The sequence below is a fragment of the Fukomys damarensis genome, unplaced genomic scaffold, assembly GCF_012274545.1.
Source record: "Fukomys damarensis isolate Sample0158 unplaced genomic scaffold, DMR_v1.0_HiC HiC_scaffold_34, whole genome shotgun sequence".
In the NCBI taxonomy this organism is placed as follows: domain Eukaryota; kingdom Metazoa; phylum Chordata; class Mammalia; order Rodentia; family Bathyergidae; genus Fukomys; species Fukomys damarensis.
The window spans coordinates 15,457,917-15,477,419 of record NW_022900946.1 but is presented as its reverse complement, the minus strand read 5'-3'; the positions used below and the strand labels follow the sequence as shown (position 1 = coordinate 15,477,419).

Genomic DNA, 19,503 nt, shown 5'->3' with positions numbered 1-19,503 from the left:
TGGGTGGATGGATGGTTGGGTGGGTGGTGGATGGGTGGATGGATGGATGGATGGGTGGGTGAGAAGATGTGTGGGTTGGTGGGTGGGTGGAAGAATGGATGAATAAATAGGAAGATGGATGGGTGAGTGGAAGCATAGAAGGATGGATGGATGGACAGAAAGACTCACTGGACAGAAACCTCAATATTTTTTCTATTTATATTTAACTATTTAAAATTTGGCTTGGAATTTAAAATGATAAAATCCATGACTTTCTGCAGGCTAATGTATTTTGGGGGAGAATGCTAATGTCTGCAGTTTACTCTGAAATGCATCAGAAATAGGATTGTTTAATGGGTGGAAAGTGCAGTGAATATGTGGTAAAGTAAGCACAATAACAGTGTTATGGTAAGAGCTGTGCAGTAGACGTATCTGCGTTTATGGTAAAATTCTTTCAACTTTGCTGTACATCAGAAATTTCCATAATAAATTCATGTGGGGTGTTTTCAGTGGTAATTATTGGCAATTTCATGTGGTTGCACCCTAATATTTATCTCTGGCTTGGCCAGGTGATCCTTCCAGGTTCCCAGTCTGTAACACCAACAGACGTGACTGCAGTCTCTCCTGTGGACTATCCTCCCCAGATTTGGGGGCCAGGGGTCAACATTTCTCCCTCCCAGAGTTCAAATCGAACTGCCCTAATGTGCTCATTGCTGCACTGAATATACCAGTAGCTGGCTTGTAATAATTATAGATTTCCTCTGCGATTTGATCCCATTGGTTGCCCAGGCAACGGCGTAATAGCCCCGCTGAAGCGCTGTCACCGTGATTTAGAACCAACTCGTCTCTCCCTCAGACTCCAGTCTGAGTGCCCCCCCACTGTCGTCATGGCAACTGATGAGCAGCACGTGACCAAAAGCTCCCTGTCACCCCCTTCCCTGCGTCCTGTGATCACTTCTATTTCCTCTTCTGGGCCCCTCCAAGACAGGCATTAACCCCAAGCTTAGGCTGTAAGTGGGGGAATAATTGATCCCCAAGGTCACTTTCTATCCCTGAAAGGGGTTTAAGGGGACCTTAGAGCCAGAAGAGCCCCAGAGGTCTTGGAGATGACTCGGCGCCCTGCAGGGCCCCTTCATGGCTGGGGCTGCATCTGCTGAGCAGCTGCCACAAGTCCTGGGGAAGCTGGTTAGGGTTTCTGCTTGTTCCTCCAGGGGTTCCTCAATCTGTCAGAGAAAAATCTAGGTGGAGACCCCCTGGAAGGGGAGGGGGCTTTAGAAAACCCTATTTTAGGAGCTCTAGGATCATGTGGCTTGTTGTGGTTTAAGACCAACTGGGTTTAAATATCTTTTTTTTTTTTTAATGTTTTAAACTGTGTTGTTTTCCCTTTTATCTCCTTTTGAGGTCTGTGTTTCTCTTTGTTTCCATGTACGTCTTTCCATTTCCGTCTGGAAAGCCCTCTCTGAATCCATCCACAGTCTAGCGCTCTCTTCCCTCCTCCTCCACCGTCTCCCTCCATCCTTCTCCCTCACTCATTTGCTGGGCACCAGCTGAGCCGGCCTTTTCCCAAACCTGCTTTGCTTGTGCGGGGCCCTTTCCTTCCTCCTGCACCTGAGCCCTTGTTCTGGGGGCTGCCTGGGGGTCAGGACCACCCTCTGGAGGCGGGAGCTGGTGCCCTGCAGCACCTCTGAGAATGAGCCCAGCTGGCCTCTGCCCTGGGGCTCTGTAGGATGGCGTAGAGGACGCACGTTAAGCAGGAGAGTTGGGCCGGCCGCAGGACCCTGCCTACAGGCGCGTGAGTGCACACGCGTGTGTTTGTGTGTGTGTTCTCACCTTTGTGTCTGCTGGGATAGGGAGGTGTGTCTCAGTGTGATATTGGTGTGTGCAAGTGTGTGTGTGCGCGCGCATGCCCACCTACGTGGTGCAAGCACATTTGTGCCTGGATTTTTACCTAAATTGTGCCGGACAGATTTTTCAAGGATGCTTTGTAGGGAGGGCTCAGCCTGTAAATAAAACAAAGATGGATGTAAAAATGATAAATGAGGAATCTGCTTTTGCCAGAGGGCTGGTAGAAATGCCACCTATACCTTTCTGGCCCCTGGAAATAAAGCGAGGGTCACCTTGAAAAGGCATTTTTTTCGCAAGCTCCAAAATAAATCCTCCCCTTCTGTTCTGGGGGCTCGAACAGCGCACACGTTCTGTTCTCCTTGAAACGGCCAGGAGCGGGGGCCTGGGGGGAGCCCTGTCGGCGGGCATTCTCCAAGGAGTGTTCAGGGCAGTCGCAACTGAGGGCCTGGAAGGCTGATGCCAACAGCGGAGAGCAGGCAGCTCGTGGTCAATTAGAAGTTCATTTTGAATTTTTGTTTTTACAGAAACAGCTCATGCCCCAAGAGGCAGCCAGAAGAAAACACTTTTACAAAATGGAATTTCTTTTGTGGGGCGAGATGTGGGGATCCCGGCGGCTTGCCCGCTTTGACCAGGGGCCCGTGTGCGAGCTACAGCCAGGTCACCCCTGGAAGGGGATCCTCTGTGCCCGGCCCGTCGCTGGACACCAGGGGCACCCGGCAGCCAGTGCTTCGTGTGTATGCCGACTGGCACGGACACTGCCCCCGACACCCTGGGAGAGAGGGCAGAGCCCGCACAGACACCAGGCTCGGGAAGCAGCTCCGAGAGGAGCAGACCCAGGCCTGGGGGAGCAGCTGCACTCAGGCACTGCTAGTCTTACCTTCCCTCCCAGGAGCCATCTTACTTCTCCTGCCCAGGACTCTGTCTGCCACGGCACCCGTGTCCACGGCCAGAGGTCTTGGGGTGGGGTCTGGGGATTAAACCCAGGGCCTACACACTGAGCTGCACCTTTTTTTTTTCCTCTCTCTTTTTTTTTAAGACGGCATCTAACTAAGCCTCTAAATTGCCCAAGCTGGATTCAAACTCGTAATCCTCCTGCCTCAGCCTCCCAAAGTGCTGGGATTACAAGCATGCATTACCACACCTGGATGAGGTCTAACCACCTTTAAATTCTTGCCTTGTTGCTCCCAGGAAATCTTTAATTTCCATCCGCAGTCAGCTAATGCCATATATCCTCCTCCACCTGCCCCAAACACCATGAACCCCCAGCATTGTACACCGTACAAACCTCATTCCCCACATTTACCCGTGAGTTTCTACGTATTTTCAAGAACTTCAAGAGAAGTGTTGATTCAGACAAAATACATGTGAGGCCACTGACCTAGATTCTTAAAATGTTAACGTCTCTGAAGAGAAGTGGCTGAGAAATGGCTCAGGGTTAAGTGAAATTAGGAGACCCAGAGACCCAAGTGCAATGTGTGATGCTGGGACTGAGGCCTGCGTGAGGAGAGGCGCGACAGAAATTAGCCACAAAAGTCATTTGGGGAGCAAGTGAAGAAACTTGAATATAGGCGATATGCTAGATACGAGTGTCTTTGTTTGCATGGTCTGTGTTCGTTTCTGTTTTTGGGGGTTTGGTTTTTTTTTTTTTTTTTTTTTTTTTGGTTTTTTGACACAGAGTCTCACTATGTAGTTGAGACTGACCTGGAACTCACTATGTAGCCCAGGCTGGTCTCGAACTCACAGCAATCCTCCTGCCTCAGCCTCCCGAGGGCTGAAATTACAGATGTGCACCACCAAGGGGGCTCTAGTAGTGTTTTATCAATGATACATTTCATGAGAGTGAACCACTCTGTATCGCAGATGAGTTGTACTGAGGTGATGTGGGGAAATGTCTTTATTTATACCGGGTATTTATACAGGGTACAGGAGGGAAACCTCAGAGTGGCTGTGCCTGATACTCAAATAATTCAGTGGAGAGGTGGACAGACAGACAGACAGACAAAATGCAGTAGCTGTGTAAGTGGCCAAGTATTACCTGGTGGTTCTGGGATGACCAGAGGCAGCCGAACCATGCTTGCAGCTTTTCTGTAGGCTTGAAAGTTTTTCAATGCCCACTGCAGGTGCTGGGTGCTCTCTGTTCCTGTGCTCTCTCCCCTTTAACCTTCTACACAGGTGGGGCCAGGAGAGCCCGGTCACACCCATTTTCCAGCTGAGAAAACAGAGGCAGCGCCAGGCTCAAGTCCAAGGCAAAAACCAATTTTTACCCACACACCCGTTATTGAGAAAATTTCTAAAATGAACAGCCCTGTGCCACCGCAAGAAGCAGTCAGGTCTGCGTGTGAGTGACTGGGGCTCTTTGCTGCACTGTAGAAGTTAGGAGCACTAGGGATGTAAGGCAGGCTGGGTTTGCATCCTGGCTTAGCCACCTCACAGCTGTGTGGCGTTGGAGGTCACAACGCCTCTCTCTAGGCTTTCTTTTTCTTTTTCTTTCTGTCTTTCTCTTTCTTTTGTAACAGTAAATAATAATTGCATCAGCTTTGAAGACTTCTGAAAATGTCAGCATGGTATTGTATGTAAAGAATTCAGAACAGGCTGGGCGTGGTGGCGCATGCCTGTAATCCCAGCACTCAGGAGGCTGAGGCAGGAGGGTCGCTGTGAGTTCAAGAACAGCCTGGGCTACCTAGTGAGTTCCAGGTCAGTCTAAACTACATAGTGAGACCCTGTCTCAAAAAACTAAAAATAAAAAAAGAACTCAGAACAGGGTTTGGTCCGAAGTAAGTGCCCCTAAAGTGTGTTGTTCCTGCTGTGACTTTGCTGCAGTTACTGCATTTACTGCTGTGGTTCTAACCCCCTCACCCCTCTTGGCCAGGGATGGGAGAATCCTCTTCTGTGCCCAAGGACAGCTTCCTGGGTTTGTAGCACACAGGACCCCACATTCAGAAGGCCCTCACATCTGGTTCGTTGCGCCACTGCCACTGACGCGCAATCCCGAGTCTTTGCTTGCTTGCTTGTTTTTCTGTTTGTTTGTTTTTGTTTGTTTGAGACACAGTGTATTTCTGTATTCCGAGCCAGCCTCGAACTCACTTCACAGTCCAGGCTGACCTCAGAGGTACAATCCTCCCCCCTCACCGTCGCCCCCCAAGTGTTGTCGTAGTCACTTTCGACAAGGATCTGGGGTACCGACGCTTCATACTTGGTCCCACGAATCTTACGGCCAGTCCCGTCTGTGCTCTCTGTGCTGTTTGTCCCTGCAGTATTGCTTCAGGCGGGCCCAGGCGGGCCATGCAATCCAGCAGATCCGACAGTGGGCTTTGCGGGCCTGCAACCCCATGCAGTGCATTCGCTTGTGTGGGTCCCTGCGGTAGCCACTCACCGTGGTGGGGGCTGAGCTCTTGAGTTGGGGCCGGTTCTACTTAAGATGCGCTGTGTGATCTCGAAGATTTAGTGTGCAAAGATTGTAATAAGTAATTTTATTATGTGTTGAGATTATTCTATTCTTAGAATCCCTAGTTAACTAGTTAACTAGAATAACTAGTGGGACACATTATTAAAATTGATTGGGACAGCTTTGGCTTTTCTAATGTAAAATTACCACATGGCTTTCCGCTGGGCAGCTGTGCCTTACACCAGAGTCCCTGTGGCTCCATCATGACCCCCAGCCAGCTTCTGGGTGACTCAGCTATTGTCCAGCCCCAGCGCTGTGGTGTGACCCGAGTTTCCCAAACAACCCACCAGGCACCTCTCTTGGTGCCACTTTCCCATGCTTTCCTTGCAGAACTGGGGCTTGAACCCAGAGCTTTCACGCTGGCTACAACCCAGCCCTTTTTAGAACGTTTTATCTGGAGACAGGGTCCTGCTAAGTTGTTCAGACGGGGCCTGAACTTTCAATCCTTGTGCATCAGCCTCCCAAAGTGCTGGGATCACAAGAGTGCACCACCACACCCGACTTCCTTTCCTCCTTAAGATGCCTGAGACTCGGGTTTATTTGTAAATGCAGAGCGTTTGTCGAGTGGATCAAAGATGCTTGCCAGGCAGCCCAGTGAATGAATGGAAAGTATACTGAAGTTGGAATCAGCGCCAATTTAGGATTTAAATTAAAAGTCCCCAACCACCTTTAAAGGTATGGGCCCCAGGCCTGTTACTTAACCTCTCTGGGCAGAGAAGCAGAGCAGCACTAGCTTTAGAGGCTCAAAGACCAGGCTTTGAAGGCCACCTCTTTCACTGACAAGCTGAATGACACAGGACAAGTCACTTCTCCTCTCTGAACTCCAGTCTCGTACACGCAGTAAGGCAGATGGTACTGACCATGTAAGACGTCTGTGAGGACAGAGCACAACGAAAGTGAGCGAATGCCCAGCCGTACCACTGGCACGTGGGGACCCTTAACCCCTCAGTTTGCAACAGGATCATTGATTTGTGGGGAAGCCCAACAGTGATACTGTTCGTGTATCGAGTGATATATAGCACACAGACCGATGTACAACGTACCTGTGGAAAAAGCATTTATGGGCGGATTTGTCTAAAACAGAACCCAGAGAGAAGTGGTATGAGGAACCAGGATGAGAACTGCCATACTAATCTGGTAGGCAAGACTCAGAGATAGCTCTTCAATTCTGATTTCCGCGGCTGCCAGAATGTAGGGCTAGAGTTCCGTGATGGACTCCAGCAAGTATTAACTGAGCACCTACTTTTGTCAGGCACCGTTCTAATGGTCCCTGGGATCATGGTCTGGAGTAATCAGTGCCCTCCAGGAATTTGCTTTTCTTCCCTTTCTTCCTTCCTTCCTTCCTTCCTTCTTTTTCAAGCTGTACTGAGCATTGAACCCAAGTCCTTTGTCCTGAGCTGTATCTTCCAGCTTTTTTATTTTTATTTTTTATTTTATTTCTTTATTTGGTTTTTTGGGTTTTGTTTTTGTTTGTTTGGGTTTTTTTTTTTTTTTTCGTGGTTTTGGGGGTTTGTTTGTTTTTTTTTTTTTTTTTTTTTTTTTTTTTGTACTGGGGATCAAACTCAGGACGTTACACTTGTGAGGCAGGCAGTGGAACCACTGAGCTAAATCTCCAGTCCTCCAGCTTTTTAAAAAAAAATTTTTTTTTTTTAAATTTTGAAACAGAAATTGCCCAGACTGGGCTGTAACTTGCAATCCTCCTGCCTTAGCTTCTGAGATTCCAGGCTTGTGCCACCGTGCCCAGATCAGGCATGTGCTTTCCAGAGCTGGCCTCAAGGTCTCTTGAGCCAGCCCCCACTTCTGGGCAGGCAACTCTGAAAGGTGGCCTCCCGGGAGCTCAGTTTAGGTGCGCAGTGTTGGAAGCCTCTTTCCCCTCTTTCATCCCACGGCATGACTTTCCCCCAGGACTTACCTTCAGCCTCCAGGATTGAGAACCTCCCAGGTGTTCTATGAACACCTCCCAGAAAACACGCACCTGTTCATTAGGAGCCACAGAAATCACAGGCTCATCAGAGTCTCCCCCAAAGGGCTGAAATGCAGCTCTTGTATTTTGTTTGAGTGTGTCCTCTTGTTGTTGTTGTTGTTGTGGCTTCCTTGACATTATAGCTCCTTAGAGCAATCAAGGAAGAACCCGGATACGGAGTGTTCACACATGTGCAAGCCAGCCTTGGGAGTGTGAAGAGGTGGCAGTGGCAATCCTGTGCAGGCACGGGGAGGGGTGGATCCTCAGCCGTCATCTCGGCCCCCCCAAGGGACTGCCAGCCACGGTGACTGCAGCACCAAAGCTACTGTGGAGGAACCGTGGCCGGAGCCCTCAGTCCCACACACTGGCATTGACTGAGCCTTCTCTGAGTGTGACATGGTGTTAGGTGCCAGGCTGCTGAGATGGGTCCGTCCCTTGCCATCTTATGCTGACAGCTATCCCATGCCGTGCAATTATCTTCCACACTTACTTACCTATAGTCTGTCTCTGGAATGGAACGGGCTGGAATGAAATGGGATAGAAAGGAACAGAATGGAATAGCATAGCGAGGCTTTGCTGTCTATCCCCCTACCTGTGTCCTTACGATGTAGGGTTATATCTTCAGGCAGTGAATGATCAAGAAATAACCAGTGCCTAGCAATGAATGAGTAAACGAACCAATGAAAGAATGAATGGAGTTCACAGGCTGAAGGGAGAGACAGAGATGAGAACACATTACAGGCAAACCCTGAAACAGCATGTGTGTAAGCTTGTGCATAACCTAACCATGTCAAATATTAATAATTATTGAAACTAGGTGGTGGCCATAGCCGAGGTCATTCGGCTATCCTCCGTGTATAAAAATGTTTGTAACAAGACATTAAAATGATAGGTTACTAGAGAAATACAAATGGGTGATATCGGTTCTGAATGGAGAGCTAGGAAGACCTCCTGGGGAAGGTGACTAGAAGTTCAGCAGGAAAAGGTACACAGCAGCTCAAGAAGAGTCAACAGGGGGCAGGGGCAGAAAAAATATTCCAACAGATCACATGAGCAAGAAAGGGCAGGGTGCGTGCTGTTCAGGCAGGAGCTGAAGCTGAGGGAGTAGGGGGTACTATGTGACCAGCCAAGGCCTGAGCTTTGTCCCAGAGGTAGCCAGGAGCCAAAGATGTCCAAACAAGGTAGTAGCTGGGACAGTTTTGTTGGGCAAAAATTAAAGTAATTTAATGAAGCCCCTCAGGCTGGTTCTGCACCCTTCCTGCACCCACCTGGCAGGTGGCTGAGGACTTTGTATACATCCCAATGAGCATCATTTTAGAGCTTTGCTTTTTTTTTTTTTTTTTTTTTCCATTTAGTAAGCTTGCTATCCCACAGAAGTCTCAATAAGTCTTAAGTGGGAGACATTTTTCTCCAAGTGAAGATGGAAAATGCTTCCGGATGGAGCAGGAAGCAGCCAGTTGGGTCTCATGGCTGGGTTGGCGCCTTCCCAGGGAGGATGCCCTGCAGAAATTCTGTCCCGAGTTTATTTCTTCTGGATATTTATCTCTGGGTGGACAAAGCGTTAGCAAAGGATTTTTAAGGGAGCAGGACAAAGGCAACACTCTGCTGGCCTTTGACACTGATATCAGAAGCATCCTATGCCCAGCCTTCTTCCCCAGGGACAACTTCAAGTCCTAGCACTTGTTTTGGTGCCTTTTATTTTCTGCTTCTGCAGACTCCACTCCTTTCAGTAAACCAGCCCAAAGTAAACAAGTTACAAGGCATTGTGGGTCACACCTTCACTGGCTCTAGCCATCTGCCCTCAGGCATCCTAGGGGAGGGCTCCAAGCCCTCTGTAAGTGTCTAGATTCAGTTTTATGTCTCCTAAAAATAAACCACCAGATGGGGAGGTAGAGCCAGGCATGAGGATCTTCTACATCAACACACAAGTGCTATCCAGAAGGCCCGAATGTTTGGCCGGTGTCATTTGACTGCCCTCCTGGCCACACCAAAACCAAGGGTAAAGAGAAGCAAACCAGTATAGCAGCAGAATAAGATTCTCCGGAAACCATCCCTGCACACACAGAAACATCAGTTTAACAGCTACTCACACATGAAACCACCTTCCCAAGAGCTAAGGAGACCAAGCCAGAGACCACGGTACCTGGCTGTAACATAGTAATAGGAAGAGACGGGTTGAAGATGGAAGGAAGGAAAGAGTTGCCTATGTCACCCCCTCTTCAACTCAGCAACACACTATGGAAAGAAGTGCTTCCCACTTGGGGGAGGAGAGGGAATCAAGTTCAAGTGTTAGACTTAAGACGCAGTGCTCAGCCCATCCTGGTGAAACCCAGTGCTGAATGGAGTCCCATGGCCCCTGCCTCCAGAAAAGTGCCCTCACACTGAGCCTTAGGACCTGCCGGGCAGGTAGGGAGTGTCCTCTATTACCCCTTCCCCAAGTCAGCACAGTGTGAAGAAAGACTCCATCCACTGGGGTTAGGACAGGATAGTAAACACCAGACTTTGCCTGGGAACTCACCGCTGGGCCCATCAGTATGAAGCCTACAACCTTTGTCTCCTGCCTCTGGATTCACTGTGGCCCCAGGGGCAAAAACCTGGACCCAGGGGACAAACTTGTGTTCCAGCCCTCGTCACTTCCAGACAGCTGCCTTAGTCTCAGGCCATGAAAATCCCACAGCAGCAGGCAGCCTGTGGCACCATGGGCCTTGATCCTGTTCCCAGGCTGCACTGGTCTTAGCAGACTGTGGACTCTGGGTACAACCGAGCACTACAACATTGATGACTATGGGTCTACACTTCCTTCCCGACTCCAGCACAGCAGAGAGGGACTTTGTCCCCTTGGAGGAAGAAGGTGGTACCAAATCACTACATAGCACCTGTCTTAGTTGCTTTTCTGGTTGCTGAGACAAAATATCCAACACCCAAAGTTAAAGGAGGAAAGGCTTATTTGGCTCTGTTTGCAGAGTTTTCATTCCATCGTTGGCTCGCCCCAAGGCAGGGTGGCATAGCAGAAGGGCACTGCAGAAGAGAAACGTCCAGGGCAAGCAGGCGGGCAAGAGCACATTAGCTCTTTCTGTTCCTTATATTTCATGCAGGTTACTGCCCTAGGGCAAGTGTAGCACTCACACCCTTAATCCTAGCCAGAACTGTGCCAAACCAATCAGTGGACTGCTTTAATAATCATACTCTAGATCCAGCCACCTCTGAAAAGCTCTCCCTCCCCATGACTGCATGGGGCTTTGGACAGACCTCTAGATACAAGCTATAACAGGAGTATAGGGCTGGTCCCTTTGTGCTGAGACCCAGTGACAAGCAGAATCCTGTGGTGCCTGACCATGGGCCAGAGGCTGTGCATAAGGTGTCTGAGCACACCCAGCCATAGGTGGAAATTTTCAGAGACAGACTTCCCTTTCTAGGAGCTCTCACAGACTATCCTGAACAAAATATCAAGTGTAGAAATAGGACGCTGTTGGACTCGGGGCATCATCTAGTGCTGAAACAGTGGCGACATAACCAGGGACTCTCATCAAACTTGAACGACATCTAGGACTAAAATAGTGGCAGTGACCACAGTCTTAGAGAAAACAAGTTGCCCTGCTTAGAATTTCTAGAAGGGCCAGCACAAATCAAGCCAGAATAAGTAACCTAACCCTTCAATGTGCAGATGTCACTGAGAAGCCATGACCTCACCTGATGAGCAGAATAAGGCACCAGAAACTGACGATGAATTTAAAAGGAACATTTCACGGGGTGCTGTAGTGCAGTTATCCCAAGCTGAGGCAAGAGGATCACAAGTTCAAGCCCATCCTGGGCTACTTAGTGATTCAGTGAGACTTTGTCTCAAAATAAAAATTGTTTTAAAAAATAGAAGGTGTATCAGCCGGGTGTGGTGGTGCACGCCTGTAATCCCAGCACTCAGGAGGCTGAGGCAGGAGGATCGCTGGGAGTTCTAGACCAGCCTGGGCTACATGGTGAATTCCAGGTCAGACTCAACTACATAATGAGACCCTGTCTCAAAACAAAAAACAAAAAACAACAACAAAAAAAACCAAACCAAAAAAAGGTGTATCTCAGGGCAAAGGTACTGGATTAAATCCCCAGTGCCCCCAAAAAGTAAAATAAAAAATTAAGTGCAAAAACAAACACAGAAAAATAATTCAATACTTTGTCAGAGACTTAACAAAAACATCTGAAAGTTTTAAAAGATAAACAGAAATCCTTGCACTGAAAAGCACTCCAGAAGAAATAAAAACGCAACAGAATACATCCATAGCAGAATAGGTCAAATAGAAGAGTTAGTGAGCTTGAAGATAGTCTATTTGAAAAATACAGAGTTGGGGGAGAAAAGAGAAATACAGAAAGTTTATGGGAAATGTGGTATAACATTAAAAGACCATATATTCAAGTTATTGGGGATCAAAGGCGGGGTTTAGAAGGCCAAAGGTGTAGAAAGTTTATTCAAAGAAATAACGATAGAAACTTCCCAACTATAGTAAAGGACACAAATACACAGATACAAGGAGGCGAAAGGGATCTGGCAAGATTCTCTCTGCCAAGTCAATTCCCAAGATACATTGTAATCAGCTCTCAAAGTTAAAGACAAAGTAACAAAAGAAATACAACCCCTAGGTTATTCCTGCTGACCTGACAGCAAACTTCTCAGCAGAAATCTTGCAAGAATCTTTACAAGCCAGAGAATGGGATCGGCTAAGGAAATAGCCCACTAGCTAAGAATTCTGTACTCAGCAAAGCCATTCTTTAGAAATGAAGGAGAGATAAAGACATTCCCAGACAGATGAGAGCTGAGAGAATTCATCACCAAAAACTGTCAGAACTAACAAGTGTATTCAGCAAAGTTGTTGGTTTTTTATTCTGCAGTAGTATTTCCATACCCCAATACCAAAATATCTGAAAAAGAAATCAAGAAGACAGCCCTCTATCTTATAGCTACAAACAATAAAATAAAATAAAATACCAAGGAACAAATTTAACCAAAGAAGTGCAAGACCACCACAATTAAAAATGTACAACAACGATGAAGAGAATTAAACAGGATACACACAAAAAGGAAAGATCCTGAGCCAGGCATAGTGGCACATGCCTGTAATCCCAGCACTTGGGAGGCTGAGGCAGGAGGATCTCTGTGAGTCTGAGACCAGCCTTGGCTACACAGTGAGTTCCAGATCAGTCTCAACTACATAGTGAGACCCTGTCTCAAAAAACAAACAAAGAAAAAAGGAAAGATTCTGTATATTTGGCTTCAGTCCATTTCAAGGACCTTACACTCCATCGGGTGGGATGGAAATAGGTCTTCACCCTGGAAGGGACGGGGACAAAAGTTAGAGAGTAGGGGAAGTGTCCAATGTGGCCTAAAGTTGGAATTGCTCATCTGGGGAATAATCCGCCAGGAAGGGTGAGTGTGTGGCCAGAGAACCGGTCTTCAGAAAGCTGTGTGTCAAGCCTGGCATGGTGGTGCACGCCTGTAATCCCAGCACTGGGGAGGCTGAGGCAGGAGGATCTCTGTGAGTTCAAGACCAGCCTAGGCTACATAGTGAGTTCCAGGTCAGTCTCAACTACATAGTGAGACCCTGTCTCAAAAAAAAAAAAAAAAGAAAAGAAAAAGCTGTGTGTCGTGATAATGTTGGAGTTCCTGTTTTGGGAGAAGGGTTATTGGTTGGTCTGAGTTGTCTGATGATGCTTTGGGATGAGGGCTGGATTTGCCAACTGGGTAACATACCCAGATCATGCTTCAGACTCAGACAGTCCTGATTCTATGCCAGCTCCTCTCTTTCCAGCGGTGTGGTCTTGGGCAAGCAGCGAAACCATCTGAGCCTATTTCCTTCCCTGAAAAATGGGAATAGGAGTATTTGCCTTCTAGGATAATGTGTGGTGCCTCTGTATGTAGATGTCTATTTGTGAAACTGGAGCAGATACCTGCACCCATGCATCCTAATGAAGGATTCTTTGAATCGCAGAGTTAAGATATCCCCAGGGGAGTGCGGAAGTACTATTAGGCAGAGATCGTGACTGCAGTCACCAGCGAAGCGTATCCCAGTCACAGCCTGTCGTCCCTCTGTTGTGTGGCGCAGCATTTGGGGTATTTGCATAATACCTAGCAGTTCTTGGAGTCCATAAAATTGGCTTTACCTGCTCTGGTGGGAACTGTGTCTGTTCCGGTCACGTTGACCTCCTCTGTTCCTCATCCTCTTCCACTGAACACGTAGACTCCGAGAACAGAGCCAGGGCCTGTCCTTGCTCCCTCTGGGCTTGCTGGCGCTCGGCACAGGTGCTCAGTGAACATTTATGGAACGGAACAGATTTGAGAAGGAGGACATTCTGCGCCTTGGCCAGAGAGGCTTCTTTACCATTGGTGCAAGCGTCCTTCCTAATCCAGACTCTTTCCCTTCACTGCCTCTTTGTAGGATCCAAAATCCAAACTAGACCATCTGTCTGTAAGGGTCTCCTCTGGCGTATTTCCTAGCCCAGCACAAAGGCTCGGGGTCTCTCGCGTACCGATGCCTCATCTGGTCATCTATTTTCTTTTTACTTTTTGAGCAGGCTGGGTTACGACCAGCCTGCAGGTAGTGACATGCTAATGCTCCCTAAACACCTGAGTCTTTCTGATGAAAGTCTGGGCCAGGAAAACTAGGAGACCAGGGCGTGAAGATGAGAGAGGTTGAGGCAATCTGGCTTCTTCTCATGGAGCTCGGACATTCAGGCTCATAGCAGGGCTACTGCATGGCCTACAGGCCATGGAGAAAATGCCTTCCCCTGAAGCCAGAGAGCCCTCGGAAACTGAGAAATGGCCAGCCCGCAATGGACCGTGTCCAGCTGGCCTTTCCCAAACTGAGCACCTCGTGACCTCACTGGGAGTTTTCGTTCTGCCCATCTTACAGATGAGAAAACTAAGGCCCTGGGCAGAGAGGCAACTTGCCAAGAGTCACCAGGTCATTTACGGTCTGGCTATAGTTTGGGTCCAATTTCTAGCTCCTATTACTTTCTCCGGCATCCTTCAACATTTCTTACGTGTGCACACGTGTCCATTTCTAGCAGCAGAATTCCTTTTCCTTATGCAAGTCACTGATGACTGTGTGAAACCCCAGGAGGAAGGGCATGGGAAGATATCATGTGTGCAGGGACAGTGGGCTAAGACCAGTGCTGTGGAGAAAGCCAGGAGAGGGTGCCGGATCTGGTTGGAAGAAAGCCAGAGCTGAGAAAAAGCCACTGTCCTGATGCCATCTATCACAGCCCCGTGAATGGGCCTCTGTTAGCCATCTGCAAAGGCCCAGGACTCCAGCTTTATTGGTTGCCATGGTGACTCCTGGCCTTGCCGAAGGAGGTGCACTTGGCTGAATGTGTCACTGTGTTCCATTGAGTCTGCACAAAAGCTGAAGGCGGGGACTGCTCACGGGAAAGGAATGTCTTGAGACCCTGCCAGTACTTTGTCTCAGGCCTAGATAGGGGAATGGCGGGGAGCATCTTTGGGGCCCCAGAGGTCTGGGGTCCATTTCCAGCCAGTGATGCATGCAAATACGTTATGCTCGCAGGGCCTGGGAATCAGCACAGTAGAATCACAAGCCTTTGTCCCTGTTTATTCAGGGATTGTTTGCAGCCAAGCATTGTTCCGGGGCTGGGAATACAGCAGGGACCCAAATCCCAGGTCTCACTTCACCCCACGCTAACCCCAGGAAGCAGGTTCATTGTCATCCCCGCCTCAGAGATGAAGACACAGGGACGGAGAGGGTCCGAAGCGTTTGATTTTCGGGGTTGGAAGCGCTCCGCTTCCAGGCACTCGGGGGTCGTGCACACTGTGATCCTAGCCAGGTGCCCACCGCCCCTTGTGGTAGTCAGGGAGGGTTTGCCGTCTGCCTCCAGAGCCACCCCAGTGCCCAAGTTAGACCTGTGAGACTCGGGTTTAGTTGGTCTGGGTGGGGCCCAGGTGCAAGTTTGGGGCAGGGGCAGGGCTCAGGTGGGGCCAGGGCGGCTGGTCCTGGTCTGTGAGCTCTCAGATGAGCCTGTTCAGCTGAGAGCCTGGCGTCCACCATGAATCCTGCGGGCGACTGAACTCACACATGAAGGAGTGTCGCATGTAGCAGAGAACTAAAAAGTAGCAGGCAGCAGATACCTGTGCTGCTGTTACCCTTCCCCGGTGTACGGGTAAAGGGTTTCCCTTCCCTTTCGCCTGAATTCCTCTCACTTTATTGATTTAAACATTGAACTCTGCCTGTTGACCCTCCCACCCCACCCCAGTCTCCCAAAGTACAAGGCAGATAGAAGGAAGTGAATTCACATTTTAATCAAAGAGGAAGGGATGGTGAGGGGCTGTCTGGTTAGACCCCGTTCCCAACTTGCCTCGTTCAGACATGTAGTGAGGAGTAGGATTCGTTCAAGATACACCAGACGGCTGAACAAAAATTACCTTTGCTCGTCCTGTCCACCGATCGGGCCTTGTTCGGTGTATGTTTTGGGGTTTGTTGTTGTTGTTGTTGTTTTTGCTTTGTTTTTTGCATTGGGGGATGGACCTCAAGACCTTGAGCTTGAGAGGCTGGCACAGCGCCACTGAGCTAAATCCCTGGCCCTGTTTAAAGTATTAATTGATTTTGATTCTTCTTTCAGTTCTGGTTACACCAAGGAAAAAGTCGCCGGCTGAGGCCAGCCTGCCTTTAACGCCTGTGTCAGATCTGGTAGTGCCCCGTGAGCCAGGTCTGTGGGTGGTCAGCAGTGTCCCATTTTCAACTGAATCCCCAGTTTGGGTTTTTTGTTTTGTTTTGTTTTGTTTTTTGTCTTTTGGGTACCGGGGATCAAACTCAGATCCTTGCGCTTGCAAGGCAGGCAGCGGAACCTCTGAGCTAAATCCATGACCCCCCCCAGTTTGGTGCACTTGGCTGAATCATAGTCTTTCCCCGGGCATGCTTATTGCAGCAGATAAAAGAGGGTAGGGGGTAGCGGTTAGGAAGGGTTATAGGAAAAGAGTGTTGTGTTTAAAAAGGAAATTGATTTCAAGAAAAATGTGAAGGCAAGTTGCAGGGAGAGGTCCTGTGTTAAACTGAGGTTTGGAAGGAGCTAGGGTCTCACAGGTCAAGAGTGTCTGCACCAGCCTGCTTTGCTTTCAGATTTTGGGGTTTCTCCAGGCTTTTCTTGGTCACAGTACTCTAAAAGCAGCCCTCCAAGCTCCATATCCTGCTGGCCACCCACACCCCTTTTCGCAGATGTACAGACCCAAGGCGCAGTGAGTGACGGAGGGCTGTGCACAGAAACGGGAGACACGAATGTCACCACTGGAGAGTAGCAGGCGTTGGGAGCAACGTGCCGCCTGCTCTCAGCACATGGCAGGTGCTTCTCAGAGCGAGAAGAGCCTGCAAAGCAGTCTGGCCCAGCACCCACCGCTCCCTCGCTAGGAAGCTGAGCCCGGGAAAGGTGTGTGTCTTTGGTTTCTGAGGCAAACAAAGGCAGTGGTAGACGGGCCCAAGGTCACAGACTCGTACGACCACAGGTGTCCTTACTCTGTAGGCCCTTTCCAGTCACCTCTCTCCCTTCATCTGTAAAGCAGGGGCTAACTCCATAAATCCCTTTATTATTTGTATTTTTTCCTGGAGTAAATATAGCGAAGTTAACCATTAACACATGTAAGAGAGTGATTCAGCGCCCTTTAGTAGGGTCACAATCTTTGCAGCCATCACCACTAGGTAGTTCTGGAACTGTTCCATCACCCCAAACAGAGACCCTGCACCCATTAAATTGTCACTTGCTATTCACTTTCCTCTAGCGGTAGCGGCTGCCAACCTATAATCTCGCTCGCTCTCTCTTCCCCTCCCTCCCTCTCTCCCTCCTCCTCCTCCTCCTGCTCCCTCCTCCCCCTCCTCCTCCTCCTCTTCTCCTTCTTCCTCCAGCTCCCTCTTTGGATTTACCTATTCTTGAATTGACATGTGGCAGTGATGTCCAGACTCTTTCTCTCAGCATGATGAACGTGGTGCTTGCACAGTGCAGCATGTCTTGGCCCTTTACCCTCTGGGGCTGAACGATGCTGGCTTTATGTACGTACCCACCCCTCCACGGATGGGCATTTGGACTGCCCACCTCTGGGCCATTGTGAGTGGTGCTGCTGAGAACGTGTGTGTCCATGTACTTGTTTGAGTTCCTGCTTTCGGTTCTTTGGGGCACATACCCAAGAGCAGAATTGCTGCGTCATCGGATGATTTTGTGTTTCGCTCTTCAAGGAACCCGTAACCCTTAAAGGCGGGGCCAAGACTGAGGGTTGAGAGGTTGATCCCTGGTTTCTTCCCCATCGGTTCCACTGTACACAGTGCTCTCCAACAAACCTTGGAGTCTCAAGGACGTGCCCCTGAGGGGCCTCCTGAGGGGCTCCCCCTAGAGGTCAGCCTAGGCCTCATGGCTGGGCTCACTGTCCCTACAACCCCTTATGGTCTCCTGTCGCCCCGTCGTCACTGCACCTGGACCCTTAGCTGCCTCACATCATCTTATTCTGAGCATTTGCTCGTGCCTGGCCTCTCCGTCTTTGGCTTCCGTAATCTCCTGAACTTGGACAGTACAGTTTCAGGGGACCGCTCCTTGGCATCACAACTCTGACAAGAATCTGTCCCCTTAGCACCTTACTCCTACCAGCCAAATAGGTGTGGTTCCATTCTCTCTTTAAAAGAGCCCATTGTTGACAGTGAACTGGGAATCTTTTATATACTTATCTTGCAGGGTTATTTTAAGAACTTAATGACAGGATGGATAAAGCAGCCTAGTACATTAAATTCTCCCATTTTTTTCTCCCATCATAGTCCCCTGTCACTAAATTATGAGCTTCATAAAGAGAGCAGTGCTTAATCTACCTTCCTTTCTCCTGTATCTAAGAGATAGAGTTCCTTGCCCGTGACAGGTGCCTGATTAACTTTTGTTGATTGAATTAGTAGGAGGAGGAAAGTGAGTGAACAAAATTAGCTCGTCTAATGATTTGAGATATACTGTGCAAGAATCCATCCTGGTGGGGATAAGGTTTCATTATGAGGCCAATTTCAACTGCAGGCCACCCAAATGTCACATGTCACTGTGATATATTTTCCAGCGTGACTCTTTGTAATTGAAAATGTGTGGGCGTGTCTTCACTTTTGCGGAATATTCAAATGCCAGGGTTTCTCGGAGACTCTTGAATTTTCAAGCACACCTAATGGAAACTGAATTGTGAGGATTCTCAGTTCTCCTGTTTGAGCCAAATGGTTGTAAGAGGCAGCGACTGCTCCTCCTGTGTACTCCACACTAAATTAACACCTGGCACTGAGTCAGATGTGCCGGAATAGATTTTTTAAAAACCAATTAAATTGACAAGAAACGAGTATGGTTTATTGGTTAATTTATGTTCATATTTTCCGAGCCCACCCTTTCCCAAAAAGAAAACTTTCTGGTGAAAAGCAACAAAATGTGTCCTCTGAACTATATCATTTTTGCTCCTTAAGCCCTGTATCTTCATCTAGATTAACTGAGTGTAACTGATGCAATACAGCGAGTAACAGCTAGGTCTTTGGGCAGCCCAGTCCCAGGCGATCCTCTGACCACGCCCTCTGCGTCCCCCTTTTGGGCATCCTTTTCTGGCCTCTGAGATGGGAAGATGCCCTCTCTGCCAGACAGCTGGGCAGATCGAGGGAGACAATACACCCTTCAGAACGCCTCCCCCGTAACCTCTACCCAGGAGGAAGCAGGTAGGTGACATCTCCCCAGTGCACAGCACGGCTGGTTCTGGGATCTAATCCTGCACTGTAGGAGAAGACACTGTAGGAGAAGCATCTGCTGTCCCAGAAGTCTTCATCTTCAGCTTCCCCGCAGGGCTTTGCTCAGCCTGCAGTACAGAGTGAGACAGACATTGTTACTCTGTGCAACCAAGATCTGGGGCTGATCAGATACTCCCCGTGAAAGCAGTCTAGCCCTGTGTGTACAAAGCAGTCGCAAGACAATGCCCTAACACTGACCAAAAACAGCGTAAGATAAAAGTAAATCTTTAATAGAAAACCCATTCATTCCTCCCAGTGAGAAAGGGCCTTCTCTGTGAGTCAGAAGTAGATGTCCTTGGCAAACTGTAACTTTAAATGTAAAACTTTAGGCACAATGTGTGTGTTCCTAGGAGATTAACAAGGACCAAGACACCTTAAAAAGTACATTTCTAAGAGCCACGCTTACTAACTCAGGCTGTTTCCTGGCTTTTAGTCCCCCTCTTCTAGAGGGTCTCTCTCTCAGGGTACTGGGATCTGGGCTTTTTTTTTTTTTTTTGTTA

General features: G+C 48.7%; 1 protein-coding gene across 2 annotated transcripts in view; it reads left to right on the top strand.

Annotated features, from left to right (window-relative positions):
* Window positions 1-19,503, top strand: part of Abat (4-aminobutyrate aminotransferase) — a 96,768-nt gene that overhangs the window by 27,252 nt on the left and 50,013 nt on the right. The window contains exon 1 of one of the 2 annotated variants that reach the window (XM_010644166.3): window positions 1,515-1,771. The exons of the other annotated variant lie outside the window; for it this stretch is intronic. The gene's annotated coding sequence lies outside the window, so the exon portion shown is untranslated. Of the gene's footprint in view, window positions 1-1,514; window positions 1,772-19,503 lie in introns of those variants that run through there. 2 annotated transcript variants of the gene reach the window in all.